Source organism: Heptranchias perlo, chromosome 33 (assembly GCF_035084215.1).
Source record: "Heptranchias perlo isolate sHepPer1 chromosome 33, sHepPer1.hap1, whole genome shotgun sequence".
Classification (NCBI taxonomy): Eukaryota; Metazoa; Chordata; class Chondrichthyes; order Hexanchiformes; family Hexanchidae; genus Heptranchias; species Heptranchias perlo.
This window is the reverse complement of record NC_090357.1, coordinates 23,991,863-24,013,100: the sequence shown is the minus strand read 5'-3', so window position 1 is coordinate 24,013,100 and position 21,238 is coordinate 23,991,863. Positions and strand designations below refer to the sequence as shown.

The window sequence follows — 21,238 nt, the reverse complement described above, 5'->3', positions numbered from 1 at the left end:
TTCTCTGCAGCCATGACTGGGAGTCCCAAATGCTGTGTTGCCTGCCTGGTGCCTGGGTTAAGGACGACATCTCGTGGCTGGAGAAGAACTTGAAGCAGGAGGGGGAGGATCTGGTTGTCATGGTCCACGTAGGAACCAACGACATAGGTAGAACTAGGAATGAGGTTCTGCTAAGGGAGTTTGAGAAGCTAGGGTCCAAATTAATAAGCAGAACCTCAAAGGTAACAATCTCTGGATTACTACCTGAGCCAAGCGCAAATTGGCATAGGGTCAAACGGATTAGATGGTTAAATGAGTGGCTGAAAGAGTGGTGTGGGCAGCAGGGGTTTCAATTCATGGGGCACTGGCACCAGTACTGGGGAAAGAGGGAGCTGTTCTTTTGGGACGGGCTCCACTTAAACCAGGCTGGGAACAGTGTCCTGGGGAATCGAATAACTCGGGCGGTAGATAGGGCTTTAAACTAATAAGGTTGGGGGCGGGGGGGCGGAAGAGGGTTCAGGTAAGAGTAAATTTATAAGTCTAAAGAGAAAAGGCAAGGCTGTAAAGCAGAGTAGTGATTTGGATATAAACAAGCGGTGTATGTCAGGAAGGGACAGAGTTTAACAAAGGTAATAGGGCATTAGTGACTAAGGTCACATCAGGGGAAAATAGTAAAAAGTTAAAATTAAAGGTGCTATATCTGAATGCACGAAGCATTCGTAACAAGATAGATGAATTAGGGCACAAATAGAGATAAATGGGTTTGATCTAGTAGCCGTTACTGAGATGTGGTTACAGGGTGACCAAAGTTGGGAACTAAATATTCCAGGGTACTTGACTTTTAGAAAAGATAGGCAAAATGGAAAAGTGGGGGGGAGTAGCCCTGATAATAAAGGATGAGATAAAGACAGTAGTGAGAAGGGATCTTGGCTCAGAAAATCAGGATGTAGAATCAGTATGGGTGGAGCTAAGAAATAACAAGGGGTAGAAAATACTGGTGGGAGTAGTTTACAGGGCCCTGAACAGTATAGAATCATAGAAGTTTACAACATGGAAACAGGCCCTTCGGCCCAACACGTCCATGTCGCCCAGTTTATACCACTAAGCTAGTCCCAATTGCCTGCACTTGGCCCATATCCCTCTATACCCATCTTACCCATGTAACTGTCCAAATGCTTTTTAAAAGACAAAATTGTACCCGCCTCTACTACTGCCTCTGGCAGCTCGTTCCAGACACTCACCACCCTTTGAGTGAAAAAATTGCCCCTCTGGACCCTTTTGTATATCTCTCCTCTCACCTTAAATCTATGCCCCCTCGTTATAGACTCCCCTACCTTTGGGAAAAGATTTTGACTATCTACCTTATCTATGCCCCTCATTATTTTATAGACTTCTATAAGATCACCCCTTAACCTCCTACTCTCCAGGGAAAAAAGTCCTAGTCTATCTAACCTCTCCCTAGTACATTCCCTTGAGGAATAAAAACTCCATGGGAAAAATGATCCAACCGTGGCTAACTAAAGAAGTTAAGGATAGTATTAGATTAAGCAAGTAGTTATAGTGTTGGACAGAGTATAAATCAGGAAATTAGAGGAGCATGTAAGAGTAATGCAATAATTGTGGGGGACTTCAATCTTCATATAGAATGGGCAAACCAAATTGGCAAAAGTAGTTTGGAGGACGAGTTCATCGAATGCATTCGAGACAGTGATGTGGAGATGCCAGTGATGGACTGGGGTGGACAAATGTAAGGAGTCTTACAACACCAGATTATAGTCCAACAGCTTTATTTGGAATCACAAGCTTTCGAAGCTTTCCTCCTTCGCTTGTGATTCCAAATAAAGCTGTTGGACTATAACCTGGTGTTGTGAGACTCCTTACATTCAAGACAGTGTTCTAGAATAATATGTTGAGGAGCCAACTAGGGAACAGGCTATTTTAGATCTAGTATTGTGTAATGAGACAGGATTAATTAGTAATCTTATAGTTAAGGATCCTCTGGGGGAGAGTGATCATAATATGATAATTTCATATTGAGTTTGAGAGTGATGTTGTTAAGTCCGAAACTAGGGTCTTAAATTTAAACAAAGCCAATTACGTAGGTACGAGGGGTGAGTTGGCTAAAGTAGATTAGGAAATTAGATTAAAAGATATGATGGTCGATAAGCAATTTGAAGAAATAATTCATAATTTGCAATGAATGTATATTCCCTTGAGGAATAAAAACTCCATGGGAAAAATGATCCAACCGTGGCTAACTAAAGAAGTTAAGGATAGTATTAGATTAAAAGAAGAGGCTTATAATTTTGCCAAAAAGAGTAGTAAGCCTGAAGATTGGGACGGTTTTAGAAATCAGCAAAGGATGACCAAGAAATTGATAGAGGGAGAAAATTGAATATGAAAGTAAACTAACAAGAAATATAAAAACAGATTGTAAGAGCTTCTACAAGTATGTAAAAAGGAACAGATTAGTGAAAGTAAACGTGGGTCCCTTAGAGGCAGAGACAGGAGAAATTATAATGGGGAATAAAGAAATGGCAGAGATGTTAAACAAATATTTTGTATCTGTCTTCACAGTAGAAGACACAAAAAACATACTGGAAATAGTGGGGAACCAAGGGTTTAAAGAGGGTGAGGAATATAAAGTAATTAAGATTAGTAAAGAAATATACTGGAGAAATTAATGGGACTAAAAGCCGACAAATCCCCTGGACCTGAAGGCCTACATTCTAGGGTTTTATAAGAGGTGGCTGCAGACATAGTGGATGCATTGGTTAGGATTTTCCAGAATTCCCTAGATTCTAGAACGATCCCTATGCATTGGAAGGTAGCAAATGTAACCCCGCTATTCAAGAAAGGAGGCAGAGGGAAAACCAGGAACTTTAGGCCAGTTAGCCTGATATCGGTGGTAGAGAAAATGCTAGAATCTATTATTAAGGACGTAGTAACGGGGCACTTAGAAAATCATAAAATGATTAGGCAGAGTCAACATGGTTTTATGAAAGGGAAATCGTGTTTGACAAAGCTGTTGAATTTTTTGAGGGTGTAACTAGCAGGGTAGAAAAGGGGAACCAGTGGATGTAGTATATTTGGATTTTCAAAAGGCATTCGAATAAGGTGCCACACAAGAGGTTGTTACACAAGATTAGGGCTCATGGGATTGGGGGTAATATATTCGCATGGATTGAGGATTGGTTAACAGACAGAAAACAGAGTAGGGATAAACGGATAATTTTTGGGTTGGCAGATTGTAACTAGTGGGATGTCGTAAGAATCAGTGCTTGGGCCTCAGCTGTTTACAATGTATGTTAATGACTTAGATGAGGGGACCGAGTGTAATGTATCCAAGTTTGCTGACGATACAAAGCTAGGTGGGAAAGTAAGCTGTAAGGAGGAAACAAAGAGACTGAAAAGGGATATAGACAGGTTAAGTAAGTGGGCGAGAAGGTGGCAGATGGAGTATAATGCGGGTAAATGTGAAATTATCCACTTTGGTAGGAAGAATAGAAAAACAGATTTTCTTTTAAAAAGGTGAGAAACTAAGAAATGTTGGTAGTCAGAGGGATTTAGGTGTCTTTGTACATGAATCACAGAAAGTTAACATGTAGGTGCATCAATTAGGAAGGCAAATGGTATGTTAGCCTTTATTGCAAGGGAGTTGGAGTATAAGAGTAAGGAGTTCTTGCTGCAATTATATAGGGCTCTGGTGAGACCACACCTGGAGTACTGCGTGCAGCTTTGGTCTCCTTACCTAAGGGAAGATATATTTGCCTTAAGAGGGGGTGCATTGAAGGTTCACAAGATTGATTCCTGGGATGAGAGGCTTGTCCTTTGAGGAGAGATTGAGTAGAATGGGCCTATATTCTCTGGAGTTTAGAGGAACGTATTGAAATGTATAAAATTCTTAGAGGACTTGACAGGGTAGATACTGAGAGGCTGTTTCCCCTGGCTGGACAGTCTAGAACTAGTAGTCATAGTCTCAAGATAAGGGATTTAGGACCAAGATGAGGAGAAATTTCTTCACTCAGATGGTTGTGAATCTTTGGAATTCTCTACCCCAGAGGGCTGTGGATGTTCAGTTGTTGAGTATATTCAAGGCTGAGATCGATAGATGTTTGGAAACTAAGGGAAACAAGGGATATGAGGATAGGTGTGAAAGTGGAGTTGAGGTAGAAGATTAGCCATGGTCTATTTGAAAGACGGAGCAGGCTCCAGGGGTCATATGGCTCCTATTTCTTATGTTCTTATACGGGTAGCAGATGAGCTGAAGTTTATGGAGTTTGGAGGATGGGAGGCCGGCCCGGAGAGCATTGTAATAAGTGGAGATGACATGACACTATCTTGTCCAATATGTGTGATTTCCATAGATGGATGCTGATTGGGAGGAGGAATCTGGACTGTGATTTTTTTTTTACCTCCCTTGTCTATATAGCTCAGTTTCAAATTGCCTTTGCCAACTATTGTATGGAAGGATGTACATCTTTAACATGTACATCCTTCCAACGTTAGGGTATTAATTCAGTGGGTGGGCTGAGCTGTTGTCACATAACTTGTGTTATGTTCCCAACATGTCCTGGTCTGTTCCCAAACCTGTAATTCCCAACTCTGACCCATGAACTTCTCTTGCCCTTCACTGGCATATTAAGCAAAGCATAAATGAGAGAGACCCCAGGCCATCTATTCTGTAATCTCCATAATTGGGATGCTCTTCCCCCATCCCCACCCACGTCCCATCCCTCAGTTTGACCCCACAATGGTCACTGCTTATATTTCAGGACAGTTGTTTCCAGCTACTTAATATTTTGACTACTGCAGCCCGAACCCACTCACTTTAACATAGAATTACTGTCTGTAGATCCAGGAATAACAAGAGGAAGCACCATTAATGATATCCTGAAACTGACACCTAAAAACAATTGGAGTCATGACCACATCAGGCAATGCTTCAATCTACAGAACACACTGACTTAGACGTTGCTTTTCAAGTACCCATCTAATCAAGGTTTAAAAGTAGACATTGAATGAAAGGCTTTCCACTGGAAGTGCAGATTGAGGGTGTCTTAGACCAGTGGATGAACAGGGAGATCCTGTGTTGTCACTATGATTTCACTAAAGTGATATCTTTATTTCACGCTCACTTGACCTGTTCTGTTTGAGAGAAAAACACACTGGCAGAACAATTATAGATTTTTTTTTTCTTCCAAGCTTGCGTCTGGAAAGAAAGTTTTGAGCTGTGTAACACAAGGGTGAAGTGCTGGAGATTACAGTTTTGTTATTGGTGGTAGTGGTGGGAAAATTTGAGGTAATGTCTGATACTTTTAATTCAAGAAGCATATTGGGATTGAGTTTCTTCTTTCTGTGGCAAGATGGTAAATGATTCGACGGCAGCTCAGGAGGCTCCATTGCTCACTTAACTTCTCTCTCCGCACCACTTAACCTCAACCACACCCACTGCCAGACAAGCACTTTCATCCACTTGCCCTACTTAAGCTTCTGCTAAGGATGGACCTTTATCCTCTCAATGTAAAGCACTACTCCACTGTCAGCAAAGAACTTGCATTTATATTTTCACAACCTCAAGACGTCTCAAAGCGCTTAACAGCCAATCAAGTACATTTGAAGTGTAGCCACTGTTGTAACGTAGGGAAACACGACAGCCAAATTGCGCACAGCAAGGCCCCACAAACAGCGATGAGATAAATGGCCAGATAATCTGTTTTTTGCAATGTTGGTTGAGGGATAAATATTGGCCAGCACACCGGGGAGAACGCCCTGCTCCTCGAATAGTACCACAGGATTTATTACATTCACCTGAGAGGGCTGACAGGACTTTGGTTTAACATCTCATTTGAAAGACGACACCTCCGACAGTGCAGCACTTCCTCTGTACAGCACTGCACTGTCGGCCTTGGTTCCGTGTTCAAGTCTGTGGTGTGCGGCTTTAACCCATGACCTTCAGACTCAGTCGAGAGTGCTACCAACTGAGCAAGGCTGACTCTATTTTCACCGAAGTTGACTGAAGAGAGAACATATAATCCTCAAGCTCTGTTCTGTAAGTGACACAAGCCAAGGAAATATGTAAAATATATGCTGTGTTCAATAAAAATGTGACTTTACAAAAAAATACAAAAATGACATAGATTGCATGTCTCAAAGATTGAGCTGTAAAGAGACTAGTAGACAAAAGATTATTGGATTGAGAGCTTGGGAAAGTACTAATTTTGTCTTGATTATAATCAAAGAGTATAATATGTATCTAATTATATTGTAAACTGGAATGATTACTTTGGGAGTTGTTGAAAACCCTCTTTCAGTTTTGAAATAGAAGAAAACTGCACATCAACTAAGGTTTATTTTGTATATTTATTTGACTTGGCTGGTTTGCACTGGGTCATAAGTTTGTAGCTTCAAGTCCCACTTCCAGGGTTTGAGTGTACAAACTGGGATGACACTTGTATAGGTGCTGAAGGGGTGCTGCATTGTCGGACGTCATGTCCAGGGTCACTGTTTTGACTAAATCAAATTTAGTTTTTTTTTAACCTCATAGGATTTTCCACGATTTATACTGATGTTTTAGGGAGTGAATTTTTCTGTAGAAACTCTAAACCAGTGGCCTTGTTGTTGTCTTTTTGATGAGATGACAAACCAAGGCTCTGTCTGCCTGTTGAGGTGAATCTAAAGATCCCATGGCATGATTTGAAGGAGAGCAGGGAGTTCTCTTGGTGTCCTGGACAACATTCATTCCTCAACAAGTGACACCGAAGCCCTTCCCTTGTATTTAGGGAAGAGGAGATCTCCATAACCAGTGCTTACCTTCTTAAACCCAGAGGGCCCTTTGGTCGACTGTATTCTATCTCCTGGAGCAGGTTGGCTGCAGTTTCTGACTTGATGCAACATCTTCTCCAATTGTTTCTCCTCTTTGGGGAGCATATGAGAAAAGGCCATCTCGTCCCCCAAGCCTACCCCATTCACACTTGGTGCAGCCTTGTACGTTATTTACCTCCCTCCCAGCCGTTGAGTCAGGCAATGTCCTGGGAGAGACAAAACATCTGCTCCTGTTTGTTGCCTCTCCTCTACTGCCTGGTCCAGATTGGGAACTTGTGTGGAGAGTTATGGGTGTGAAACCAACTCCTACACTTAGACACTATGTGAAGCACTTTGAGACTGTTATGGGTCCACATAAATACAAGTAGAATAAGTGAGACACAAGGGTCTGTGGAAGATGTCTAGTGTTGCTATGCGTATTTAGTTTATTGGTACCAATATGCAATACGAGAAAGCACAGATCAATACACTTTAATGCTGTACGATACTCCTCTTGCATGGTACTCTCAATTTATCAGCTTAAATTATCTGTTCCCGCTCCCCCAAGCACTGGTAATTACCAGTATTTCACCCTCGTGCTCTCCATCTCAAAATATGCTTTCCAGACACCATTCAACTTAGGCACAATATGAAAATTTCTATCAACGAAGCTCCGGGGACGACACTGATCATCGTCATACTGTTTAGTGGTGCAGTGATTGGCACACTGCTTCTGTGCTGAAGTACAGCTGCAGCCCCTGAGGGGTTGGTGTCACATTGCCAGTCTCGTCATCTTGTGCATTGCCAGCAACGGCTTCTCGTCTTGCCACTGCACCATTGTCTCTGGAGTCCCCAGGGTTTTATCCCTGACCCCCCCCCCCCCCTTATCTACATGCTCATGCTTGGTGACATCATCCACCGACATGGGGGATCAGCTGCCATAAGTACGCTGAATACGCCCAGCTCTACCTCTCCTGACCCCTACGCTGTCTCTGTGTTGTCAGACTGCTTGCCCGACATTCAGTCTTGGATGAGCCACAGTACCCTCCAGTTAAACATTGGGAAGATTGAGGTCCTCTTCTTTGACCCCTACGACAAACCTGCCACTGATTCCATCCCCCTGCCCTGTCTCGTGGTGAACCTGATTGTTTGCAACCTCAGTGTCCTATTCTGATTCCATGCCTCTCCATCATAAAGACCGCCTACTTCCACAGTAACGTTGCCAGCATTCGGCCCCACCTCAGTCCATCTGATGCTGAAACTCTCATCCACACCTTTGCTCGACTATTCCAATGCTCTCCTGGCCGGCCTCCCATTCTCCACCCTCCATAAACTTCAGCTCATCCAAAACTCTGCTGCCTGTATCCTATCCCGCTTCAAGTCTCACTCACCCATCATCCTTGTGCTCTCTGACCTCCATTGGCTCTAGTCTCCCAGTGCCTCAAATCTAAAATTCTCAACCTCCTGTTTAAATCCTTGCCTGGCCTCTCATTTAGCTCCTTCAGCCCTACAACCCCAATGAACTCTCTGTTCTTCTTGCTCTGGTTTCACATTCGTCCCTGCCTCAATTTGCCCCCCCCCCACCTCCATTGGCGACCATGCCTTCAGCCGCCTAGGCTCCATGCTCTGGTGTTGCCTTCCTAAACCCAGCTTCTTCTCCCCCTTTAAGACCTTCTGCCTTTGCCCAAGCTGTTGGTCACTCCTCCTAATATGCTGTTGTTGTTCCGTTCTTGATCCTGAAAAATGAAATGCCATTTGATTCCGGAATAGTCGAGTGGAGGTGTTGGCAGTCTGTCGTCGTATTTTTAGATGCTGCTGTCATCAACAGGGTTTGAAATATCAACAGATCTGCCAGGGTGAATGAGGGGGAGGCGGCGATGTTCTGCAGAGGATCCTGCCTGTGCATTTAAATCCTTTTGAAATTTGAGCTGTGCAACTCAGGAGGAGGGGGACGGGGCCCAATTTTCAACAGATCTGCTATGTTGCAAGTAATATTGGAGACAGATTTGTGACCCTGACACTCTTTTTTTGCTTTTAAAAGCACTCAAGTGGTTGCAAAAACGTGGTAGGTTGTGGTGGTACAGTGCATGCTGAGACTTGCAAATTGGCCGTAGTGTCACAAACATACGAATTAAGAGCAGGACTAGGCCGTTCGGCCCCTCGAGCCTGCTCTGCCATTTGATAAGATCATGGCTGATCTGATTGTGACCTCAACCCTACTTTCCCGTCTACCTACTATAACCTTTGACTCCCTTGTTAATCAGGAATCTATCTAACTCAGCCTTAAAAATATTCAATGACCCTGCCTCCACCGCGCTCTGGGGAAGGGAGTTCCACAGACTCACGACCCTCTGAGAGAAAAATTTTTTCCTCATCTCCATCTTAAATGGGAGACCCCTTATTTTTAAATTGTGACCCCTAGTTCTAGTCTCTCCCACAAGGGGAAACATTCCCTCAGCATCTATCCCTTCTAGTCCCCTCAGGATCTTATATGTTTCAATAAGATCACCTCTCATTCTTCTAAACTCCAGTGTATACAGGCCCAACTTGTCCAACCTTTCCTCATAAGATAACCCCCCTCATCCCAGGAATCAGTCGAGTGAACCTTCTCTGAACCGCCTCCAAAACAATTATGTCCTTAAATAAGGAGACCAAAACTGCACACAGTATTCTAGATGTGGTCTCCCCAATGCCCTGTACAACTGTAGCAATACATCTCTACTTTTATATTCCATTCCCCTTGCAACAAATTACAACATTCCTTTGCCTTCCTAATCACTTGCTGTACCTGCATACTAACTTTCTGTGATTCATGTACTAGGACACCCAGATCCCTCTGTACCTCAGAGTTCTGCATTCTCTCTCCATTTAAATAATATACTGCTTTTCTATTCCTCCTGCCCAAGTGGACAAGTTCACATTTTCTCACATTATACTCCACCTGCCAAATTTTTGCCCACTCACTTAACCTATCTATATCCCTTTGCAGACTCCTTATGTCCTCTTCACAACTTACTTTCCTACCTACCTTTGTGTCATCAGCAAATTTAGCAACTGTACATTCGGTCCCTTCATCCAAGTCGTTGATATAGATTGTAAATAGTTGAGGCCCAAGCACTGATCCCTGTGGCACTCCACTTGTTACATCTTGCCAACCTGAAAATGACCCATTTATGCCTACTGTCTGTTTCCTGTTAGCTAACCAATCCTTTATCCATGCTAATATGTTACCCCCTAAACCATGAGCTCTTATTTTGTGTAGTAGCCTTTGATGTGGCACCTTGTCAAATGCCTTCTGGAAATCCAACTACACCACATCCACAGGATCCCTTTATCTACGTTGCTTGTTACTTCCTCAAAGAACTCTAATAAATTAGTCAAACATGATTTCCCTTTCACAAAGCAGTGTTGACTTTGCCTGATTGCATTGAGATTCTTTAAGTGCCCTGCTATAACCTCCTTAATAATAGATTCTAGCATTTTCCCTATAACAGATGTTTAGCTAACTGGCCTGTAGTTTCCTGCTTTCTGTCTCCCTCCTTTCTTGAATAGAGGAGTTACATTCGCTATTTTCCAGTCTGATGGGACCCTTCCAAAATCTAGGGAATTTTGGAAAATTAATACCAATGCATCTACTATCTCTGCAGCCACTTCTTTTAAGACCCTAGGATGAAATCCATCAGGACCTGGGGACTTGTCAGCTTTTAGTTCTAATCATTTTTTCAAAACCCTTTCCCTGGTGATTGTAAATGTTTTAAGTTCCTCCCTCCCTTTCACCTCTTGATTCACAATTATTTCTGGCATGTTATTTGTATCCTCTACAGTGAAGACGGACACAAAATATCTGTTCAATTCATCCGCCATTTCCTTATTCTCCATTATTAATTCCCCAGACTCACCCTCTCTCTCTAGGGGACCAACGCTCACTTTACTTACTCTTCCTTTTTAAATAGCTGTAGAAACTTTTACTATCTGTTTTTATAGTTCTAGCTAGCTTTCTCTCATACTCTAATTTCTCCCTCCTTATTATTCTTTTAGTCATTCTTTGCTGTTTTCTGTATTCTGTCCAATCTTCTGTCCTGCCACTAGTCTTCGTGGAATTGTATGCTTTTTCCTTCAATTTGATTCTATCGTTAACTTCCTTAGTCAGCCACGGATGGTATGTCCTTCCCCTGGGGACCATGCAAGTTTAGGGTTTTTTATTTTTTCAATTCCAATTTTCCCTTTACCCCTATCTGCTTTGAAGGTGCTGACTGTTGCCAAGGTGCGGCATCTCGTACCACATGAATCGGCCTCCCTCCACTGTCTCGCTCACAGATGAGTGTTGACAGGCTCTTTGGGAGGCGGAAGAAGGGAGGGTCGTGCATTGCAGCTGAGCCCAATCCTGTCGCCATCGATGCCCACGTAAGTGCAGGGGGTCACTGGATGGTGATCAGGGATGGAAATGCCAACTGGTTTCTCCTCTTTTCCTCTCGGCCCCACCCCTAGCACAGGACACAGACCAGCTTTAGTGCCTCCTACATCACCCTAGCACAGAGCAGGGACCGAATCTGGGACCGTCTTGGTCTGTGGAGAGCAGAGCATCTGGGCCAGGAAAGTCACAGGTCTGATCTCTGGTGAGTTACTTGTTATCAGGTAAGAAGGAAAGACTTGCAATTATAAAGCGCCTTTCATGGCCTCAGGACATCCCAAAGCGCTTTATAGCCAATGAAGTACTTTTGAAGTGTAGTCACTGTTGTAATGTAGGAAACCCGGCAAGATCCCAAAAACAGCAACGTGAGTTCTGACCAGATAATCTAATTTAGAGATGTTGGTTGAGGGATAAATATTGGCCAGGACACTGGGGAGAACTCCCCCTGCTCTTCTTCCAAATCGTACCATGGGATCTTTTACGTCCACCTGCGAGGGCAAACGGGGCTCGGTTTAACGTCTCTGAGGGAGTGCTGTACTGTTGGAGGTGCTGTCTTTTGGATGAAACGTTAAACCGAGGCCCCATCTTATTGAACCTACGACCTTCTGAATCAGAGGTGAGAGTGTTACCAACTGAGCCAATGCTGACACTGTAGGTCGGGCTCCGATGGGGGTGCTACGAATGGCCTTGTGTCTCTGGGTGTTGGGGGGGGGAGATAGAAATCAACAGTCACTGATTCGAGTGTTCCCTCTCCCCCCACTTCACCTCAATAAAACAGTCTGGCCACACTCGCTCATGAAGAATGACTCACTTGGGCGTCCTTTGGTGCCCACAGAATTGTGCTCTGGCATGAGTCACCTCATTTGGAAACAGTAATTTCTTTTACCTCAAATAGTCCTGCAGTTTAAAAGCATTAATTCCCCACTGTATTCTGATTGCAAGCAAAATAGAAGAATTAGTCTAGCTTTTCGATGCAAATAGCTTCAGCAATTTTTGGAGCATTGCATTTACCTAATGGGATTTTAACTGGGGAGGCCCCTTACAACAAATATGCTGTAATTAGCAAAGAATAGCAAGTTTATTGCATCATTAATCCAAGTCAGAGGCTTGGTTTGTAGAGAAACAAAATATGTAATTATCTCTGAATTCTCTTAATTGGTGCCTTATGGCTAGATTTGAAAATTAAGAAATTTGGGCGGAAGGTGATTGTAGCAAGAGATATATATTTTATACATATATAACTTCTCTTTGGAGTTTGGTTTTGAACTGGATACTTTTTTTTGAGAAATTTCTGAGGTAAATTAGTTGTCAAGTTATCAAGGCGTTTAGTGAACTTTTGCCACCACAAAAGCAAGTCTTGGAACTTGAGTCAAAATCAAGTCCCTGCCCTATGCTGACCCATTCTGCACCTGGTCTTGGAAAAAGGTAGCAGTCTTGCTCGTCTGATAGAAGCCCACCAACCATCTCCATGCCCAGGCTTATCTTCAGGGCAGCCGAATGGTCTGTGTTACAAGATGTCAACATTGCAGTGTCGAGATGCTCCCTGTCGTGCTTTCCTATGTTTTCTCATGTAGCGCCTTGCAAATGTTCTGTTTTTAAAAAAAAAATCCCAAAGGCCTAGAAACTGGATGGTGCCATGCCTGTTCTTTGGGCGTCAAACAGGCACCAAAGCCTAAGCCTCCAATATGGCGGGCATCAAGTGCGCGCTCATTATGAGTCAGAATAAAATAGGCGTCCTGGCCCACATCTTCAAAGAAGAGGCATGTTGCCTGTTTGAGGCCCCCTCTGCCTTAACACAGCTAGCGCCTAGCCAGCTGCATTCAGGAATGCGGCCTAATCGGCGGTGCATAAACCCTTAAACCGCTGCAGACCGCAACCAATGAGGCAAATGTTTAAAGTATACTTACCTGAGTGTGGAGCCGGGAGGAGCAGGCTGCATTGCCGCCAGTCCAGCACTCCTTCAGTACCGCACTGTAGTGTCAGCCTGGATTATGTCCCCCTTCCCTCCACTTTTAACTGTGAGTTTGCTGCCAGGCTATGGAAAACTGATTGAAGAGTGCAAACACCAGGAGTTGGATCATGGACGTCGGGCTGCCGGAATCCGAATTAAAAGAAAAGAACGGCATAAACTGAGAAGTCTATTCACAGATCTAACTCTGAGCCGACCATTGTATAAAGTGCAGGCTTATGACATTAGGTAGGCTCAAAGACTGGCTTCTTTTCCAATTTGAATTCTGGGTGTGCACTTTGATCATCCTGATACAGGAAGGAATGTTTGGAGAAATACCTTCAAACAATCTGACATTTTGATATATCATCGAAAAACTTTAAATCAGAATTTTGAAGAAACTTGAATTGTTTCTTTTAAAGGCTGTCAAAGAGAAATGGAAAGTCCGAGCTCCCCTTTGTCGTAAACGAACTGCTCAGTGTGATACTTGGATGGAAAGGGTAGGATGTCCCACCTTCATTCATCAGTCTTTAGATGATGTCGTTTGCTGACACTGCAGCTGGGCATCTCTGAGCTGGGGAGGGGGGAAATCAGCCAAGGTGCCTGCTCCTGGCTGCTATTCAGTGATGCCCACCGAAAAGTATACGAGTGAATGCCTGAAGACAGGATTGAATGTGGTGGCCATGTCTTCTCACCCCCCTCATGGTCGAATAGTGTGTCAGCACTTATTATCTAGGCTCACACATGAAGAATTGGGCGAGGTTCTGGAGGATGGGCAGCACTGTTGGAACTATAACTCAGCATTCATCAGTATTGAGGAGGGAGGAAACTTATAAAATGAAAATTAGCAGAGCTGGGGATGAGAGGAGGACATGGAGCTGTTTTTATTCATCTCATTGAAACATATAAAATTATAGAATAGAATCATAGAATCATAGAAGTTTACAACATGGAAACAGGCCCTTCGGCCCAACACGTCCACGTCGCCCAGTTTATACCACTAAGCTAGTCCCAATTGCCTGCACTTGGCCCATATCCCTCTATACCCATCTTACCCATGTAACTGTCCAAATGCTTTTTAAAAGACAAAATTGTACCCGCCTCTACTACTGCCTCTGGCAGCTCGTTCCAGACACTCACCACCCTTTGAGTGAAAAAATTGCCCCTCTGGACCCTTTTGTATCTCTCCCCTCTCACCTTAAATCTATGCCCCCTCGTTATAGACTCCCCTACCTTTGGGAAAAGATTTTGACTATCTACCTTATCTATGCCCCTCATTATTTTATAGACCTCTATAAGATCACCCCTTAACCTCCAACCTCTCCCTATAAGTCGAACCATCAAGTCCCGGTAGCATCCTCGTAAATCTTTTCTGCACTCTTTCTAGTTTAATAATATCCTTTCTATAATAGGGTGATCAGAACTGTACACAGTATTCCAAGTGTGGCCTTACTAATGTCTTGTACAGCTTCAACAAGACATCCCAACTCCTGTATTCAATGTTCTGACCAATGAAACCATGCATGCTGAATGCCTTCTTCACCACCCTATCCACCTGTGACTCCACTTTCAAGGAGCTATGAACCTGTACTCCTAGATCTCTTTGTTCTATAACTCTCCCCAACACCCTACCATTAACGGAGTAGGTCCTGGCCCGATTTGATCTACCAAAATGCATCACCTCACATTTATCGAAATTAAACTCCATCCGCCATTCATCGGCCCACTGGCCCAATTTATCAAGATCCCGTTGCAATCCTAGATAACCTTCTTCACTGTCCACAATGCCACCGATCTTGGTGTCATCTGCAAACTTACTAACCATGCCTCCTAAATTCTCATCCAAATCATTAATTATAAATAACAAATAACAGCGGACGCAGCACCGATCCCTGAGGCACACCGCTGGTCACAGGCCTCCAGTTTGAAAAACAACCCTCTACAACCACCCTCTGTCTTCTGTCGTCAATCCTATTTTGTATCCAATTGGCTACCTCACCTTGGATCCCGTGAGATTTAACCTTATGTAACAACCTACCATGCGGTACCTTGTCAAAGGCTTTGCTAAAGTCCATGTAGACCACGTCTACTGCACAGCCCTCATCTATCTTCTTGGTTCTGACAGGGCTAGATAGACTGGATGCAGGGAGGATATTTCCCTTGGCTGAGGGGGTCCAGAACGAGGGGTCACAGTCTCAGGATACGGGGTAGGACATTTAGGACTGAGATGAGGAGAAATTTCTTCACTCAGAGGGTGGTGAACCTGTGGAGGCCAAGTCACTGAATATATTTAAGAAAGAGCAGGATAGATTTCTAGACACAAACGGCATCAAGGGGTATGGGGAGCGAGTGGGAATATGGTATTGAGATAGAGGATCAGCCACAGGCTTGAAGGGCCGAATGGCCTACTCCTGCTCCTATTTTCTATGTTTCTATGTTTATTGGTGCACTGCAGGCATTGGCATGGAACAAGTTGCAGTTCCTTCCTATCCTCCAAGTGTCAACCACTATTTCAGTCCTCTCTCTGGTAGTATACCAGTGGTAGAGGGTCAGGTGGGTGTATTTTGGCACTAAGTGACTCCATGCTCTTTGTTACAGGAGTATTGTCGTTTGGGAACAGGGAATTGTAGAGGAATTTGAATTTGCACTGAATAGAGATCAATCAAGATGAGATTTTAAAGAAATGGAATGTGCAGGTAGCTTTACAATTCACCCTGTGAGGGGCACAGGATAGAACAAAAAGGATCCAGACCGAGATTTCACCCTTTAATTTTATTTCAAAAAATTTCTAACACCCTCTTGCCATGAATTGGTTTTGCGGGCCAGGATTGTTAACAGCTTCTCACCCGCTCTCCGGTTATTAATATCGCACACACTCGGGTTTAGTCACACATCACATTTGAACAATTACTGTGCAGCTAAAAGTCGCTCCCTATTGATTGGGTCATTGAGAACCTGTCGTTTAGCAGTATTCCTGATTCACATGTTTTAATTTGTGCTGTTTACTTAATGGGTTTGATTTGGTTGTGTAACATAGGAACAGGAGTGGGCCATATAGTTCTCTCGGTGTGTTTCACCCTTCATTGAGATCATGTGACTTGTGACCTAGCACCATATACCCGCCTTAGCCCCATATCCCTTAATACCTTTTGGTTAACAAAAGTCTATCAATCTCAGATTTAAAATTAACAATTGAGCTAGCATCAGCTACCGTTTGCGGAAAAGGGTTCCAAACTTCCACCAGCCTTAGTGGTTAGAAGTGTTTCCTAACTTCAGTCCTGGCTCTAATTTTAAAGTTATGTCTTCTAGTCCTAGACTCCCCAACCAGCGGAAATTGTTTCTCTCTATCTACCCTATATGTTCCCCTTAATATCTTGAAAACTTCGACCAATTCACCCCTTAATCTTCTAAGTTCCAGGGAATACAACCCTAGTTTGTGTAATCTCTGCTCATAATTTAACCCTTGGAGTCCAGGTATCATTCTAGTAAATCTACACTGCACTCCCTCCAATGCATCCTTCCTAAGGTGCGGTGCCCAGAACTGAACACAGTACTGCAGGTGTGGTCTAACCAGGGCTTTGTATAACTGTAGCATAACTCCTACCCCCTTGTAGTCTAGTCCTCTAGATATAAAGGCCAACATTCCTTTTTGATTATTTTCTGTACCTAAACAATAACGTGCAGGCCTTTGCCCTGTATCGAAGGACTCTGCATCTCTTTGCTTCTTCAGTTGACTGCACTGCCCTCACTTCCCTGCTGTAGATCCTAAGTTCATTTATGTCTCCAATGCTCTTCCTGATTCATGCTGGGAGATGGTCCCAAACTGCTCTCTGGTACCTCAACCAAGTGCCCATTTCTCATGTGGGAGCACAATCGGTGAGTGTCAGCAAACTATTTCAGGGAGATTGCAGCTGAGCCCTGTCTTGCCCACACCTGTATCCTTCCTGGTAGGGGTCCCTCCATGACAGGAATCCTGATTGATGTCTTCATCATTTAGGCCGGAGGCACGGAGGCCAATTGTATTGCCCCAAACACTGCCCCAGGTGAAATCTCCCATGCTGACCCAATGGGGAAGCTGTGTTGTATTTCAGCAGTAAAAACCTTCTGATTTCCCCCTTCGGTTGGGAGATATTTTGGGTATTCTCGACGATCTGAATGCTGGAACCTGGCTTTGTGCTCTGCAGTGATGAAAGAGTAAATCGTGCTGAATTGGGGCAATTTTTAGCTTAATAGATTTTGTTTTTTTAAATTTCTGTTCATTTGCCTAAATGAAACTATGGCAGACGAGTGGTATAATGGGCTATTGTTAGCCCAGAGATGGGCATCGTCATAAGAACATTAGAAATAGGAGCAGAAGTAGGCCATGTGACTCCTCGAGCCTGCTCCTCCATTCAATAAGATCATGATGTGGAGATGCCGGTGATGGACTGGGGTGGACAAATGTAAGGAATCTTACAACACCAGGTTATAGTCCAACAGTTTTATTTGAAAATCACAAGCTTTTGGAGGCTTTCTCCTTCGTCAGGTGAGTGGTGGATTCCATGAAGGTTGATCTTCGACCTCAACTCCACTTTCCCGCCTGATCCCCTGGCAAACCCTAAAATCTGATTTTAAATGAGCTGGAGCAGCTATCATCACTCAGAAAATGGGGCATTGCCAGTGTGGGTGCTGGGTAAATGCCTGAAATTATACAGAGGCTTTTTTGAAGCCTTGGTTTTGTAACCCTTAAGCTATCAGGAGACCCATGACTGTGTCTCTGAGCCCTGAACCGTCCCTCTAATGCACACCATTGTTAGCCTGTTAGTCCTCAGCTGTAGTGCTGAAGACTTGTGTTCCTGAACTAGCCGCGCCTCTAGCCAAACTGTTCCAGTACAGCTACAAAACTGGCATCTACCCAACAATGTGGAAAATTGCCCAGGTATGTCCTGCCCACAAAAAGCAGGACAAATCCAATCCAGCCAATTACCGCCCCATCAGTCTACTCTCAATCATCAGCAAAGTAATGGAAGGTGCCGTCGACAGTGCTATCAATCGGCACTTATTCACCAATAACCAACATCCAGGCTTGGGCTGATAAGTGGCAAAGTGCCATACAAGTACCAGGCAACGACCATCTCCAACAAGAGAGAGTCTAACCACCTCCGCTTGACATTCAACGGCATTACCATCGCCGAATCCCCAACCATCAGCATCCTGAGAGTCACCATTGACCAGAAACTTAACCGGACCAGCCACATAAATACTGGAGCAGGTCGGAGGCTGGGTATTCTGCGACGAGTGACTCACCTCCTGACTGCCCAAAGCCTTTCCACCATCTACAAGGCACAAGTCAGGAGTGTGATGGAATACTCTCCACTTGCCTGGATGAGTGCAGCTCCAACAACACTGAAGATTCTCGACACCATCCAGGACAAAGCAGCCCGCTTTGATTGGCATCTAATCCACCACCCTAAACATTCACTCCCTTCACCGGCGCACTGTGGCTGCAGTGTGCACCATCCACAGGATGCACTGCAGCAACTCGCCAAGACTTCTTCAACAGCACCTCCCAAACTTGCGACCTCTATCACCTAGAAGGACAAGGGCAGCAGGCACATGGGAACAACACCACCCGCACGTTCCCCTCCAAGTCACACACCATCCTGACTTGGAAATATATTGCCGTTTCTTCGTCGCTGGGTCAAAATCCTGGAACTCCCCACCTAACAGCACTATTAGAGAACCTTCACCACACGGACTGCAGCGGTTCAAGAAGGCGGCTCACCACCACCTTCTGAAGGGCAATTAGGGATGGGCAATAAATGCTGGCCTTGCCAGCGACGCCCACATCCCGTGAACGAATAAAAAAAAAATTGTAAATTCGGAACTTTGACTACAATAAATGGGGAAGCAGTCATAGCAACACAAGAAAGTATTTTAGTCAGGAGATGCCCATCCTTCTACCTAGTCTGCCCAGTTAAGGGAGATGTTGGAAGACAGAAAACAAAGGATAAGGGTAAGAAGATTTAGGGAAGGAAACATGCTGTCCTTACCCAGCCTGACGTATATGTGACTGCAGTTCCACACCAACGTGGTTGACTCTTAAGTGTCCTCTGAAGTGGCCTAGCAAGCCGCTTAGTTGTATCTCAGGGTTAAGTAGAAGGCCCACCACCACCTTCTCAAGGGCAACTAGGGATGGATAATAAATTACCTTGCCAGCGACACCCTCATGCCGAGAATGAAGAAGAAAAAACAAGCAAATTTCTTCGACCAGAAGAATGTGTTCAGTGGTGTTCCATCGGCGTCTGTGTTGGGGCTGCTCTTACTTACAGGATGTATAAGCGATTCCAGTTGGGAGTCAAGGGAACAATATAGAAGTTTTGCCTATGGGAAAAGGAACATGTTCTCTCTTTCTGTTCCGGTTCTACCACCAAACACGAAGCGATCAGGTATGGCTCGGATATGAGATGAGTTTAGATCAGACCGTCGATCTTTATACCACAGAGAATGGTAACTTCACCACTGAGCTATCAAGGAAGCCTCTTCTTGGTTGAGTTTTCTACATCATTCCTTGGCTTAGGTGCAGCCCCCTTTACACTGTCCCAACAACGTGCCTGAACCACAATTTCAGAAGAGTACTCCCTCCTTCATCAGTGTGTTAGTTCCATTGCCCAAGCTAGTTATCCTGTGACTTCTGAGTGGAAGCTGTCAATTTGCACCAAATTATGGCCACAAGGAACTAGATAAAGTCTGTTACAAACTCATTTCATGTCTGACCCTTGTATGTAGCCGAGAGGACACTTTCACCCCATTAGTTGAAATTTGATTCAAACAAGAGTATCAGAGGAGGTATTGCTTATAGGCAACTATTCAGCCCCTTCAAATGGACATTTTTACAAATCAATTCAGATTGAATTCAGCAATAACAACTTGCATTTATATAGTGCCTTTAACTTAATAAAACATCCCAAGACGCTTCACAGGAGCGATTTTTGAAACAAAATTTGATACCGAGCCGCATAAGGAGATATTAGGACAGGTCACCAAAAGTTTGGTCAAAGAGGTAGGTTTTAAGGAGCGTCTTAAAGGAGGAGAGAAAGGCGGAGAGGTTTAGGGAGGGAATTCCAGAGCTTAGGGCCTAGGCAGCTGAAGGCACGGCCGCCAATGCTGGAGCAATTAAAATCGGGGATGCACAAGAGGCAAGAATTGGAGGAGCACAGAGATCTCTGAGGGTTGTAGGGCTGGCGGAGGTTACAGAGATAAGGAGGGGCGAGGATTTGAAAACAAGGATGAGAATTTTAAAGTCGAGGCTTTCCTGGTCTGGGAGCCAATGTAGGTCAGCGAGCACAGGGGTCATGGGCGAACGGCACTTGATGCGAGTTAGGATACGAGCAGCAGAGTTTTGGATGAGCTCAAGTTTATGGAGGCCAGTCAGGAGAGCATTGGAATAGTCAAATCTAGAGGTACCAAAGGCACGGATGAGGTTTTCAGCAGCAGATGAGCTGAGGCAGGGGCGGAGACTGACGATGTTACGGAGGTGGAAAATAGGCGGTCTTGGTGATGGAGCAGATATGTGGTCGGAAGCTCATTTTGGGGTGAGACAGGACGCCAAGGTTGCGAATGGTCTGGTTCAGCTTCAAATTGCTTTAAACGGAGTTGCAAGTCAATCATGAAACAAGCCTAACTATGGAAATGGCGATTACTGCGAGATAGTAATTGGCTGGGGTTTAGTAATAAATGGAATCCTTTACTCTGAATTGTCTGCTTGCAGCCAGTAATGCTAAAGGATGAAGTAAAGGCTTGTTTGAGAACTGACATCTCATTGCTCTGAAATTACAAGAATGTATACATCTTGTGCAGTATTGTGCCTAGTCTTCTGACACCGTTATCTTCCCTCTGCTCATTGTTCTGCATCTTGCATGATTCTTCCCTCCCCAAATTCAGTACTGTTTTTATTTGAAAATGGTTAATACCCTCTACTAAACTGTTGCCTGCAAGGTTGCTGGTCAGTGATGTTAATCCAGCTCTTTGTGTCAAAAATAATAACCGCTCCTAGTAAACACCCATGTTATTGACTATATATATCTGTGCTGGTTTTGGTGAGGCTCTCTTGGCTG

The 21,238-nt window shown here is 44.2% G+C and overlaps 1 protein-coding gene across 4 annotated transcripts in view; it reads left to right on the top strand.

Moving 5' to 3' along the window:
• Positions 1-21,238, top strand: part of pknox2 (pbx/knotted 1 homeobox 2) — a 343,270-nt gene that overhangs the window by 43,703 nt on the left and 278,329 nt on the right. The window contains exon 1 of one of the 4 annotated variants that reach the window (XM_067971056.1): positions 6,012-6,031. The exons of the other annotated variants lie outside the window; for them this stretch is intronic. The gene's annotated coding sequence lies outside the window, so the exon portion shown is untranslated. Of the gene's footprint in view, positions 1-6,011; positions 6,032-21,238 lie in introns of those variants that run through there. 4 annotated transcript variants of the gene reach the window in all.